Source organism: Corapipo altera, unplaced genomic scaffold, assembly GCF_003945725.1.
Source record: "Corapipo altera isolate COAL_440 unplaced genomic scaffold, ASM394572v1 22, whole genome shotgun sequence".
Lineage (NCBI taxonomy): Eukaryota > Metazoa > Chordata > Aves > Passeriformes > Pipridae > Corapipo > Corapipo altera.
Genome location: NW_020884886.1, coordinates 11,982,368 through 11,996,029, shown reverse-complemented (window position 1 = coordinate 11,996,029; position 13,662 = coordinate 11,982,368).

Below are 13,662 nucleotides of genomic sequence, written 5' to 3'. Positions count from 1 at the left end.
TGATTTTCACCATGCTTTTTCCTTAGTATTCCTTTTCAGTGAGACCTGTTCAAGCTCCCCATTGACTATTCCTGTTTCTGATGACATTATAACTTGGAACACAAATGTTGTATATTTATTGGTTATTAAGTCCCTGTTCACATATATTGTTGGATATTATTTATAATGAATTTCAGTAGCTTTTTTTTTTTATACACTGTGCTTGTGTTTCTGGAGTACAAAGTAAAATCTACAAAACAAAAATGAAGACGTGGTAAGTTTGGTGTACTCCTTGAGGATAATGTCACTACATGGAAAAGGACAATGACCCCCATGGAAAAGGACAACAACTCAAAGCACACACACATTCGTGCACACATGGGAGGCCTTTCGCTCAAGGATACCCAGGATATCAGTTCAGCCCACCAAAGGGTTGAAGGATCACTCACAGATATCCAGCAGAAAATAGTCACTTGCCCAGGGAGGGTTGGTGAGGGCACTAAATTCCATGAAGTCTCCTTGGACAGTGTCCCAAACCCAAGAGGAGGGATTTTCCTCACAGACTTGCTTATCCAAGGGAGACCACACAGGGCAGGGGCCCCATGTATTACCTGGTTGGGTCAGGGCTGGTGGTCATGGCCCAGAAACTTCTCTGGCCTGAGGCCTCTTGTTGTATGGGAACCCTCTGTGTGGGCAAAGGCATCCTGCCCATCTCCTTCCCAACTCCAGGGGGTGGGGAGGGGAAAGTTGTGGTGCTGTGCTCTGAGGTGTGAAAGAAAACGCAAGAGAGGATGTCAGCTGTCAGGTATTTGCTGAGGACAGGGGTGTGTGGGTGCTCCTGCCACACAAAAATGCACAGTATCTTCCCTTTTTTTTTTTTTTTAAGGGCTTGTCAGTGAATCCTCAATGATACTTTGGGATGTTTCAATAAAGAACACTATATCCGCTGATCAACACTATTTAATTAAACCCTTATCACATTCTCTAAAACAGTTCAGTACTTTCACCATGACTTTCCTTAACAAGCACAAACAAAAAAATATTTTAAAACCCTCTGAACTTATATGATTAATTTCTGAGCCTGTTAAATTTATCTCCTTGAAATAGTCTATTGTCAAAGAGATGACAGTATCCCCTTCTAATGGGATCAGCTTTTCTAATACATGCATGTGAATCACCTAGAGAAGATCTTAGGAATCATATTAATCATATTCTAATTACCCAAATAAAAAATATGGCTCTTGTGATACTTAAAAAATGTGAAAGTTGGGGATTTTCCCTTTCATTTTCTTAAAATCAATCTGTAAAACTTGAAAAACATGTTTTTTGCAAGAGGACAATATAGTAGTTTTACAGATAGTGAAGTTTTTCATCCTTTTCAGTCAATACATTAATTTTAAATATAAATTTAAAAGTATTCATATAAAGTCATAAACAGGAAGAATGGTAGAAAGAAAAGGTAGAAAAATAAGTAAATTACAAAAATAAAAATGAAATTAAAAATAAGGAAATAATTAATGGAAAAACAAAATAAAAGGGAAAAAAAAGATGTTTTCAACGAAAAGAACTAAACCCCCATAAGGACCAGCCATTTCCTTCTTTCATGATGCCTGAGAGGAGGACCTTCTAAAAAGAAAAATCCCTAGTTAACGCCACATTGACATGTACCACCAGAACCTAGAATAAGAAGTTCAAACCAGCAGGTTAAATTATTTGCATTCTGCCAGGGTGAAGCGTATCAGTAACTACAGAGAGCATATTTAGTCTTCGGGAATCCATGTCAAGATAGCATTGAACATTTGAGTCAGTACTATCTTAAAAGTGAAAAATTGGGTGTTAAGACAAACCATATACACACGTAAGTACAGCTGTAGGGAGGTAACCTGGGTAACACAGTCATCATTCAAGTTCTCTGTTTTCCAAGCACTTTTAATGCAGATAGATCAACTGCACATACAAGTGTCTCCTAGACACTTGCCTGTATAAAAGAGTTCATTTCTAGAAATTAACTATCTGAGGAAGAGAGTATTTTTTTAAATTGAACTTATAGAATATCTACTATAATAGGATCTGACCAAAGGCTGGGTTTCCTCAGTATCTGTGTATAACTGGGGTAGCAATCACTACAAGGGAGGTGAGTTTGTAGGTACAATATTCAAAGAAGAGATTTTTTAAATTTACCTAGGCAAATTTCTGTACTGATTTCTTGTAAGGCAAAAAATTCAAGAAAATCAAAGCCTATTTGTGGAAAAGTTAGACATAGCCAAACCAGAAAGAATTATGCATACTTTCTCTTTTTTGTCCAAATACCAGGTATCCAAACAAATCACCAATGATCATGAAAAGTACATTGTCCCCTTGCGTAAACCAATCACACATCTTGTGTGATGGAGGAGATAACAGATGACAAATAGATTTTCAGGGTGCATCTTGACTTTTGTCTTATTTAATTCAGATAGCTTTTGTTTTCCATGTGCTAATTTTAAAAAGACCAGTATTCTCTAAGTATCTGACATATAATGGCTGATAAATGTGATTATTCTGCACTATCAATGAAAAAAAAACCCAAGAAACCTTTCTTGTCAGTGAATAATGCTGTTCAAGTTAGTATAAATTATGTTCTTTGAAATACCAGAACTGAAACTGTAGTATATTGCTCTTGCACCTTTGAATTCAAAGGTATCATTTCACCGTTTTGAATCTTCTATTTAAAAATTTTACTTCTATGTCCCCAAAGGGAAATTTGTATTTTTATTTTATGCTAAATGCATTTCAAATTATTGAATAATAGTTTTGATCTGACTTTCTGATAAGGTTAAAATACAACTGATGCAAAAAGAATAAAGTATTTTATATCCTGCTTCATTGTATTAAGTTTGATTTTTTCATAATACTGGATGTTGCATCTCATCTAATGTTCTCTGGTATACAGTGTATGATAACTGTGTAATGATAAGAAATAAATGATGGGGTTTTATATGCCATGTTCTTTCAGTCACTTTTTTGGCACTTGATGGACATAGCTTCCCTAAAATTTTTTAACTTTCTTTCTCTATTCGTATGATCTGAAATAATTTGAAACTACTTACTTTGAATTTGCAAAGAATTTTTTTTTAAATTGTGCACAACATTTTTTTGTTGTTTTAAAATGTATATATTAACCAAACATGAAATCAAAGACATGGACACCTGAAATAAATTATAAAGAATTAAGCATTTGTTAAATCTGTAACGATGGAACTCCATATCCTTTTTCATCCCCCAGAATCCTTAAAAATGCCCCAGAGACAGTAGGGGCATTAGTAGGATAGCAAACACAAACATTTCACAGAATATTTCATAGAATATTCTGAGTTGGAAGGGACCCACAAGGATTATTGAGTCCAACTCTTAAGTGAATGGCCCATTTGTCACTTATCAATTCATTTAGAAATCAAACTCCATTCCGCTACAATAGAGTTGTCCCTAGATAAAAAGTCCTAAAATTCATATATCTGTTCTACTACAAACTTCCTGAATATGCCACAGCAGGCTTTTTGAAATACCATTGCCATCTTCTTTCTTTCCTCCCGAGTTCAAACTGAAGAAATAAATGATTAACATTTCAAATCAGCTATTTCTTCACAGAAGATAAGACCAAAAGTTTATTTGAGATATCTAGATTCAGACACTAGTGGAATACCTTCTAGAGCATGTGTAATTTCAGCTTAGTGATGAAGTCAGACTCTTAATTTTTTAATTATTCAACCATTACCATAGCAACAAACTCATCCCTTTAGCACTACTAGGGTCGCTACTTCGTTGCGAGTTTATTAAAAGTTGGACATGATGAGAGTGAAAGCTCATTTCTATCAACAAAGATAGCAACAAATCTGAACAATAATGGGAAACAAAAAATAAAGCATTCTTACTTAAAATTCCCTTAGTTAATTGTTGTAGGTTAACCTCAGTAGGCAACTAAGCACCACACAGCTGCTTGAACACTCCCCTATTGCTTAAACCTGTTAAAGCAAAACCTGCATGCTCAAGAAAAGCAATGTAAGGAATTCATTCACTACTTCCCATTGCAGGCAGAAGTTTAGCTCTTTCAAGGAAAGAAAGCAGGGTTTCATCATGGCTGTTACTTGGGAAGACAAACACCATAACTCTGGACAATGAGATGTTCTGAAATGATCTTATCCATGGCCACAAATGCCTCTGAGGCATCCCTATTCCCGTGTGGACTCATCCATAGGGCACAGTTCCTTTGACTGGAGTTCTCACCGAAGTTCCAACCTGTCCAATACAGCAGCACTGGAAGAGCAAAAATGCCCTGTCCATCTGCTAGCCAAGGCACATCACCATTGCTGTTATCAAAATATTTCCAGGCATAGCACAGTAAGATGATAAACAGTACAAGAAACAGCAAAAGCAGCCATTAACAAACTCTAGACTCTAATATGCAAGCCCCCTGGCAAGCACAGCAGCCTGTCAGTTGCTAGCTGAACAGCTGTAGCAGCTATAAATTCAGCCCAACACACTCAAATCTGTTATTATTGAGAAGACTCACATTGGGTACCAAAAAGGACTGTTGCAGCTTAACCGCAGTAGGCAGCTCAGCACCACACAGCCAATTGCTCACGTCCCTCATAATGCAATGGGGAAAAGAATCAGAATGGTGAAAATGAGAAGGTTGAAATAAAGACAGTTTAAGGGATTAAGCAAAAACCATGCACGAAAGCAAAACAAAATAAGGAATTCATTCACTGCTTACCACTGCCAGACAGATGATCAACCACTTCCAGGAAAGCAGAGCTCACCACATGTAGCAGTGGCAAACAGATTTGGGCAAACAGATGATGTAATTCAAAATATTACCTCTTTCCCCTTTTCCCCCCATCTGTTATTTCTGAGCATGACATCGTATGGTATGGGATATCCCTACGGTAAATTTAGGTCAGCTGTCCCAGCTATGTCTTCTCCCAGCTTCTCACGTATCCCCAGACTACTTGCTGGCTGGGTCAAGTATGAGAAGATAAAAAGTCCTTGACTTAAAGTAAACACTGTTCAGCAACAACTAAAACATTCGTATTTTATCTACACTGTTCTGGTCACAAATCAAAAACAGCACCATATAAATTGTGATGAAGAAAATTCTCTGTATTCCAGTCCAAAATTGTAAAATAATTAAATACCCTCCTGTAGCTATTGCATGCTAATTTCTGATACCACAATATGTGAAATAATTTATTAATATAAATTATATAATCATATTAGATTTGTAATTGAAAAGCCATGTAAAAGTTAACTACATAAAGTTGTTGAAATTCCTTTTAAGGACTTGATATCTTCAAGAGAAATAGTTATTTGTATGATCTTCATAGCATGCTGGGAAGCTGGATTGTATTTCTGCAGTAAACATGGTTCAGAAAAGATACATTATGCGTTTAACTTGAATTATTTTCAACATTTCTATATGTGCATATTTGAAGCAATTTTTTATCTGTAAATGGAATTATGATGGATAATTCAGTTAATGCAACTGAGGTTTAGAAACTTAGTGTAGTATACACTGAACTTAAATAAGAGATTCCAGATATTATCTTGGCTTATTTTTTCTATTTTTGCCCTCTCAGAGCTTGATTGATACGCTGGCTGCCAGCTTGCATCTTACACTGAAATTTCTTCTTAGGTAGAAGTAAAGCTTTGTTATACATTCTTACAAGTTATTATGAGAAGAATGGATGCTTTAGGTACCAATGTGCCAAGGTAGATAATAGTATTTGTGAAAACTGCAGTATAGTTATGCTCCAACTACCAGTCAAAGTGGAGGTGCTAGAGTATTCTTATGTAATCTTTTCAATAATACTTGAAACATCACATGCAGTGATAACAGATACACTACATACAGTTAAATTATTAACATGAACCATTGAGACCAAAGGTAAAGTCACAAGTGATAGTTTTAGAATGTCTGCCCAGCGAAATCTATAACTAACTTATATTCTATACTGCTTTTTACAACTGAAAGAGAATGGAAATGGAATCCATTAGAGTGGGGAGAGGGCAAAAGAGAATGAGCTTCATGTTTTGAGGTCTTAGGATGGCAGAAACATAGAATGGTTTGAGCTGAAATGGACCTTTAAAAACTATCTTGTTCCAATCCCCTCTATGAGCAGGGACACCTTCCACTAGATAAATTGCTCAAAGTCCCATCCAGCACAGCCTTAATCATTTCCAGTGACGGGGAATCCACAACTTCTCTGAGCAATCTGTTTCAGTGCCTCACTTCCCTTTCAGTTTTAATCTGTTACCTTCCATCCTATCACTGCCAGCCCTCATTTAAAAAAAACCCCAAACCTTAGTCTTTCTTATTATCCCCCTTTAAATATTGAAAGGACACAATATGGTCTCCCCAGAGTCTTCTCTGCTCCAGACTGAACAACACCAACCCCCTCAGCCTTTCCTCATAGGAGGGGTGTTTCATCCCTCTAGAGGATCGTTTTAATGGTCTTCCTATGGGTCCACTTTAACAGATTCATATTTTTATGTCTGGGGTACCCCAAAGCTGGGTGCAGCACTCCAGGTACAGAGTAATTTTATTTTTCCAGACAGTTTTCCACCTTTTCAGACAATAAGTTGCTGTTACAGTGCCTTGTTTTTTGTGTTTTTCAGTGGTATCTCAGGATGTGTCAAGTTTCTATGTACTCAGCTGTACTTCAAGGACATTTATCATTCCCAGGCCTAGTTCCCAGGCTGGCAGTTCCATCTTGGGAGTCCTTTCTCTGTCAGTACTTTTCAACAGTAATTTTCTTTTGCCCAGTAAGTTTCACCTTCTAACCACACCACCTTTGCAGCTGCTCTCATCAACAATAAGCCAAACCTACTAAAATAATGGAGTTTAAAATAATAAGTTTTCTGTTAATTCAGGATGTGTTGACCTCGGTTTTCTCAAAAGCTCTTTGACTGTTACAAGAACAAAAATACAAGTTGTCATGTATCAGTATATAAAAAATGGTCTCAGAAAAGTTTTTTATTTTAATATGTTCTTTTCAGAACGTGTAAAAATGCCTGCTTAGAAGAGAGAGGTATTGAAAATGATTGGTAACATGCTGGCAACACATGAAACTCAGAACACTTCTATTATGTTTATGTTGATTTTTGTTTTTAAGGGAGACTATTTGCTTACATTTTATTTTATTTGTAAGATTTACATTTTAAAAACCTGACTGCTGGTATCCTGTTGACTGTGTATTAACATAACACAAATTAATCGAGTAAAGTAGAAAGACATCTGTTTTCTTTCATCTTGCTTGTTCTCTCTGTTATCAGGGATTCTTCCAGAAGCAGAAAGTGGTTGCAGAGTCTTTCATTTTCTTCTACCCCATGTGAAAAGGAATTAAACACTGCTGTTGGCTGACTGCTGTCTCTAAGCCACAAGTACACAATTTGGGCCTTAGTCTCTTTCAGATTCCTTTCTTTGTGATTCATTGTTGTCCCCAGGTGCCGTTGCTGACACTGGCTTGCCTGTGGCTATACATTCCTCATACATATAGTTTGACGTACAAACAATTGTCTGTCACAGGCTTGTTCTTCACTAGCTTTAACTACAGTTTCTCTTGTTGGAAAGGTACAATTTACCTCCAGCTTCCTTTTACAATTCTGTGCAGTCTTCAGCAGCATTTTTGTACTTCCTTTTGTTTAGGAAGGATTAAATTTAGAAAAACCCAAAACATCTCTAAAATGGAGATAAAGTACATAATGGCATAAAACTGGAAATGTTTTTTTAAAATTCAGGGTTTTTTGGCAGCAGAGTTTTGGTTTGTTCAGAAAACTGAAAGGAAGCACTACGTAGTTGTATCATTTATATCAATCTTGCTAATGCAACTTGACTAGATATGAGTTTGCAATTGTACACACTGTTGAGATAATGAAACAATATTTTCAAATTGAACTTGCTTTGTTAAAAGTAAAAATTAAGACTATTGACTTGTGAACTCGATTATTGCTAACATATCAACAACAAATGAGAAAAGAAATAAAAGGAAGACTTTCCTAGCAAAAACATTCACATAAAAGCTTACTAAGCATTTTTACAGTTTTAGATCTTTCAGGGAATTGGTATTATGTGAGAAATTATGTATTAATGGGATATTAACAACAAATCAAATTTTATAAAAATAAGATGCATCTCAACATTCATTTCATGTTATTTGCTGGGCTTCCTATTAGTCTAGAATAGAAAAGTAATATTAGTTCATAATTTTTCCTTTAAAAAGTCATAAAACTTCACATATTTTTCCCTAAACATAACATTGTTTACATATTTCTCTAGACATAGTTATCACATCACTTCAGTAAGATTTTTATTCTTTTTTACCCTTTTTTTTCAATCTGGAAAAAGCTATAAAATTCAGAAGCAATGGATATTTATTGTGTTAAGAAATTTGTCAAATCTTACAAGAGGTTTATTGGAATTCTAAACTGCCTTCTCAATTATTTTCTACTACATTAAACTTTCTTGGAGAGAAACAAATATTATAATAGAAACAGAGTGTCTTTTCACCCACCAACAAATGAACTTGTACACAAGAGAGTCCTCGATAATATTTTCTGTTACCAATTTCTAATTAGTCCATTGAACTTGTCTGTATGTGTTGCTGTTGACATGCTGGAGTACTCTTGAAAAAATCAAGTAGCAAGCATATATGCTTGATGTCTGATAACTGGGTAATGTACTCATTTGGAATAATTGACTGGAAACATATCATTACTTATTAATCTGAAAATGTTAGACATATTAAGTCTAAATGCACCTGATTTTTTGGTAAGTTGATTCCAACTGTGCTTTAGCTGAAAGGATATCTTGCAGAAGGTGGCAAAATGTTGCATCGGTCAAGGGTGAGGGAAATACTGGTTCTAAACAGAAGGAGAACAGATGATGAAAGGCTTCCTACTCTGGCTCTACTAAGACTAGGTAATAGATTTCTTGTCCCTCATGCAGATGTCTCATTCTCTTGCCTTCACTTCCTACTGCATATGTTCCTTAATTAAAACTGCTAAAAGAAAGTTACTAAGTATCAAAAAAATAGAAGCATCCCTTCTTGCAACGATAACTTCTAGACCTTCTTCTCCTGTTCTCAAGCTCACATGATCTCTTTTCTCCAATGGTATTTCTTCTACTGCTTTTACTTTCCACTTTTGTTTTAGTTGATCTCATTCTTCTTTCTCATGCCCTCTGTTCACTACACACATACACTTACGATTAACATTGTTTTTACTGGCACTGAATCACTTTAGGCATACCTCCCATATGGAGCTCTATTTCTAGTCTACATATGCAGACTGTATGTTATTTGAGCACTGTGATCTATATACACTCTGTATATACAGTGTCTAGGACAATAGAATCCCAAGTTTATTAATTATTAAATCTTACAAGTAGTATGATTCAATATTAATAAAATGCATATGTTCAAATAAAAACATAGTCAAGACCAGGTACAAGTCCTAGTAATCACACATACAGCTAATGCAATCAAGTAAAAATAAGAAATTATGAAACCATGAACATGATTCAGCACTGGTAATTTCGGAAATCTTCAGTTACCTTTTCTGTAGCTGTGGTACTTAGGACTGCGGTTTAGTGGTGGACTTGACAGTGCTATATTATCAGTTACTCTCAGTGATCTTAAAGGTCTTTTCCAACTTAAATGATCTGATGATTCTATCTTTAGTTACTTTAGCCCTTGAATTGAAAAATGATGGCAGTCAGAAAACTATGACTGTCACTTTAAAGTCACACACAAAAGAACATTACCAAAACAGACAATACACATCTGTGGAAGGAAAAAAATCAAGAAAATATCCCAACAGGTTAGTACCACCTGAATTTCAAGAAAGTATTAATGAATTTGTTGTGTCTTGGACTAAAACTTATGCATCTAAGTTCTGTCTTTGCTTACTGGGTAGTTTTCTTCACAGAGGTGCTCCAAATACACTGCAATATATTTTTCTATTATAATATGTTCATTTTTAATTTTTAAAGTTTTTTTTTCCAGAATGGAAATAATTATTTTTGTGTAAATTTAGTCATATTTTGCTGTTTTAAGTTTGGGATATACCTGTGAAAGCTTGTTGCAGCCTTTCAACAAAAGGGGCCTTATAAGAAGGATGGTAACAGGACCTTGTGGCAGAACCCGTAGCAGCAGAACAAGGGTTGATGGATTTAAAATAAAAGAGGAGAGACGCAGATGAGCTATAAGAGAGAAAATTTTCCAGTGAAACACTGGAAAAGGTTGCTCAGAGAGATGGTAGATACCCAGTCTCTGGAAGTGTCCAAGGTCAGGTTGGACAGGGCTCTGAGCAGTCTAATCTAGTTGCTGTCCCTGCTCATTGCAGGGGGGTTGAGCTGGATGACCTTCAAATATTTCTTCCTACTTAGACCATTCTATGATTCAAAGTAAAATTTGTGGAAAAATCGCAAATCTCAAACTAACTGGTAACTACTTCTTAGAACTTGATATATCATATATTATACACTATGAATGATACATATGTCTTACATAGCAGAATTTATACCATATTACACATTGTGTATTATTTATTTGCCTATGTTAACTTTAGATAATCCATTTCAATTCCTGTATGAGTAAAGGCAAAAAGTATTTTTGTGTTGTATACAGCTGTGAATAAAGATGATTTGATGCTCACGACGGCTATACAGACATGCACTTAAATTAAAAGACCAAAATGAGGTTAATATGAACTTTGCTTTTGCAAAATATATTTAAAATGTGATAATTGCCATTTTCATACAGCTTTACATGGCTATAAATAACCTATGCATCTTCTGCACTGATGTTTTATTTGGAAGATCAAGCTTTGTGTTATGTGGGTTTGGTTTGGGTTTTTTTTGGTAATTCATAGTTAAGCGTTTAAGAGAAGCAAAAAAATCCACAAATCTGCAGATTATAAACATGCTTTTCTTACAGTAGAGAAAACTAACGGTCAACAACTGTTGCAAGTATTTATGGAAGGTATGTACATTGCAGATCCCTGTGAAGCAGTAACAACTAGGGGCTTGAGCCAGTATATGTGGAAATTCATGGTATCTTACCTCTACTAGAATGACTTTATCACTCTTCCCTAAAGGAATTGATTTTAAGTCTTGGAGCTGAATTGAGGACACAAACTCCATCAGCTTTATCTTCCAACAGGGGGACTGCCTTTGCCGTTGGAAAAAGGTCTGTTTGCAGATCAGATAAATACTAATACCTCTTCTTATCTTTGGTTACTAGCAAGTCATAAAACTACATAATTTGTTCTATTTTTTGTACCAAATAAATACAGTACGTATGATACGTATGAACACAAAAACTTAAGAGGCATATTAAAATTCTCTGATAAATAAACCATAGACCGTCTATTTTATTTGTAAATAAGAAACAGGATGTTAGATGAAGGGGGTTTAAATAAATAAAAGGATCACATATATTTTAGTAAAGTTATTAAATGATGATACAATTGGGAACACAAATTTCACACCTACAGGGTGAATCCTGTAACCTTAAATCCATGCATCAGAAAATTATTAGAAATTCATGTTTACATGGATACTGAACACTATGAAATACCTTTCATAAGAGATTTGAGGCTGAATATTTTATTTTTCTATATTAATAGAGGGATAACTTCATTAATATGGGATTAATGACAAAACACAGGAATACAGGATATAGTTCTAACGTGCACATTTCACAAACAGAAACAGAGAAACAGAGTTTAGAAAAGAGCTAAAAAAATACTCTGATAAATTGAAAGTCAGGGCCCTGAGTGCACAGACGGACCTTAATATTCAGGGGAGGCTATCAGCCCTAGCTAGCCTCCCCTGAACATCGCCGTAAACACACACGTATACATCCATTCACACCTGTCCCTCAGAGTCTCAGTTCAGCTCAGATCTGAACACCCGGTCTCTGCCTGAGCCCTGCTGTAGGTGTCCTCAAGCTCAACTCCATTCCCACCCATCCTGACTTGCTGACTGCACCCCCCAGACCAATCTTCGACCTCACTAATCACCTCTCATTTGCCCGCTGATGGCTGTGCTGTGGGATGCACTGCTGTGGCCACCATACTCTGCTCTGCTCCCCTCTCGGGGTGGCACTGGCCTGGCTGCCCTGGGATCACCCTCCCACCCCTACCTTAGAAGCAGCCCTGCTACTGATGTTTCCTGACAGATATTGTCTTATTATTTGAGACAAAGAAAGACATTTTTTTGTCTATTTAAACGGAGAGACATTTCTCATTTTACTAAATATGTTGACTAAGGTATAAAATCTATAGAAATTCAGACTGCATGCTGTATCTTTTTTAAATTCCAAATTTTTTTGTTATTTTTGTTATTATAGAACAAGTCATAGGAACTGCATAGAAAATTGTTCTCCTTTTTTATCACTTAAAATTCTGAAAGCCCTCTGAAAAGATATGTGGTAGCTCAAGATCACCGAGTGTGTAACCTCACTAAATCCTCTAGTCCTTCTTGGTCAAGGTCCTTCAAGATCAAACTAATGGTTGTCATACTGTTCTCTGTCCTCATAAAATCTATTAAATAGCTTTTATCATGTAAGTAGGGTGGAAACTAAAATGTCAAATATTATTTAATCTGTCTATTCAAGAATAAATGTGAAAGTAATAATAAAATACAGAATTTTCATTCTCCTAGTTTAGACATTTGTCCACAGAATAGATAAAGTTATGATGACTATGCAGAAATTGTTGAAGATATTATAACACAAATATGACAAAATCAACAATCATTACAAAGTGAACCACATGAAATCCAGATCAACACAGAGAGGCAAGAAGGTCTACTCTTTAAGCATTCAAATGAGATAAGAACTTAAACTTCTGTTTAATTCCATTTCTATTTATAAAACAAAATACTTAATCTTACATAATTTAGTATGGCTGACACTAAGTACACAAACATTTGAATTATTCTGTCTTGAGTCAAGAGTTTGCACAAGGTAGTTCAGAAACCATTCCACGTGTTTTTGTGAGATTTTATGCTGATTTACCTACAGTTACTTCTCTTTAAATGTTTTTAGGAAATATTGGTAATTTCAAGAATTCCACATATAAACCACACAGACTCCATTTACAAATGCAATTCTAAAAGTTGAAAATACAGCAAATAATTTGATTTTCCTAAAGTGTCCATCCACACTGGTCTGTCACTCATTTCTCACTTTTCAATATTAGGTTCTTCTGCTACTGGAAAAAAAAAAATCATCTCTAATATGGAAACAAAGTATCAAACAGTGGCAACTCAAACTGTTTGGCGCAGAAATCTGCCTGTTTGTGAGTCTCTGTGGTCTTTCTCCTTCATTGCCCAAGTTTGCATGCTGCTGTGGCTGACACCACCAGATACCGAAAATCCTCACGTAAATTTTTTAGGTGGAGTTTTACTTTCAGTTCAACAAACAAAAAGGCTGATAGTTTGCATTTAACTGCAAAGAAACATTAAAGTTGAAGCCTCTTGCACTCTTCTGTCCTTGTTAGGGCAAAAGACCATCTTTTTCTTTTGAAGCATTGCCCTCAAAAAAAATCTATTTTCCTTCTTTCATGTCTTGAAGCTCTTTTGGTTATGACAATTAGGAATCAGATCCCTGAACTGACTGCTAGCCTCTGCACTTAGGTTCC